Genomic DNA, 1,639 nt, shown 5'->3' on the forward strand with positions numbered 1-1,639 from the left:
TCACACCCACACACACACACACACTTTCACAGACAGACACATGCACACACACACACACTTTCACAGACACACACACACACACACACACTTTCACAGAGACAGACACACACACACTTACATACATACATACATACATACATACATACATACATACATACATACAGTGAGGGAAAAAAGTATTTGATCCCCTGCTGATTTTGTGCGTTTGCCCACTCACAAAGAAATGATCAGTCTATAATTTTAATGGTAGGTGTATTTTAACAGTGAGAGACAGAATAACAGCCAAAAAATCCAGAAAAACGCATTTCAAAAAAGTTATAAATTGATTTGCATGTTAATGAGGGAAATAAGTATTTGATCCCCTATCAATCAGCAAGATTTCTGGCTCCCAGGTGTCTTTCATACAGGTAACGAGCTGAGATTAGGAGCACTCTCTTAAAGGGAGTGCTCCTAATCTCAGCTCGTTACCTGTATAAAAGACACTTGTCCACAGAAGCAATCAATCAATCAGATTCCAAACTCTCCACCATGGCCAAAGAGCTGTCCAAGGATGTCAGGGACAAGATTGTAGACCTACACAAGGCTGGAATGGGCTACAAGACCATCACCAAGCAGCTTGGTGAGAAGGTGACAACAGTTGGTGCGATTATTCGCAAATGGAAGAAACACAAAATAACTGTCAGTCTCCCTCAGTCTGGGGCTCCATGCAAGATCTCACCTCGTGGAGTTTCAATGATCATGAGAACGGTGAGGAATCAGCCCAGAACTACATGGGAGGATCTTGTTAATGATCTCAAGGCAAACGTACAAAAACAGCAGGGGATCAAATACTTTTTTCCCCCACTGTACATACATATATATGGAAAAGAAACATTACAAGTATAAATCACAATAAGATGTAATAAAGTACAGATAAACAAAATGTAATAAAATGTGATCTTTTTGCAAATGCAGGGACGTCACTGGAAAAGATGATGTCTGGATGGCAGCATATGTTGCTCCAAAATGTGTACATCTCTTCTGCAAAAATGGTGCCCTCACAGATGTGCGAGTTACATGACAGACAGACAGACAGACACTCACACCCACACACACACACTTTCACAGACAGACAGACATACACACACACACACACACTCACTTTCACACAGAGACAGGCACACACACACACACATACATACATACATACATATGGAAAAGAAACAATACATTTATAAATCACAATAAGATGTAATAAAGTACAGAAAAACTAAATGTAAGAAAATGTGATCTTTAATACACACAAATATGTATGGCTGGTCGGATGCGTCTTGGACTCGGGTTCCTCTTCATTACGTATAACGCTTTTGCCTTTTGCTAAAGCTTTCCGTGGAGGGGATCGTGGGTGAGTGTGTGTCTATGTCTGTCTGTTTTTCTGTTTGTCAGTCTGTCTGTCCGTCTCTCTCTCTCTCCCTCTCAATTCAATTCATTTGTATTGTCAAAGCAATTGGACATACATACATATATATATATATATATATATATATATATATATATATATATATATATATATGTAGCGTAAGGTACACTTTTAAATTTCAATTAAAGAAGTGAATTCATAGTATCACCTTATCACGAATCCTGGAGTCTTGTAGAACTC

The 1,639-nt window shown here is 38.8% G+C and overlaps 1 non-coding gene across 1 annotated transcript; it reads left to right on the plus strand.

The window, feature by feature from the left end:
- The first annotated feature begins 1,312 nt into the window (after positions 1–1,312).
- LOC136731584 (U5 spliceosomal RNA) lies at positions 1,313–1,426 on the plus strand. The gene has a single exon (XR_010809578.1). It is a non-coding gene; the product is annotated as a U5 spliceosomal RNA (small nuclear RNA).
- Positions 1,427–1,639: the final 213 nt, after the last annotated feature.

This window comes from Amia ocellicauda, unplaced genomic scaffold (assembly GCF_036373705.1).
Source record: "Amia ocellicauda isolate fAmiCal2 unplaced genomic scaffold, fAmiCal2.hap1 HAP1_SCAFFOLD_33, whole genome shotgun sequence".
Classification (NCBI taxonomy): domain Eukaryota; kingdom Metazoa; phylum Chordata; class Actinopteri; order Amiiformes; family Amiidae; genus Amia; species Amia ocellicauda.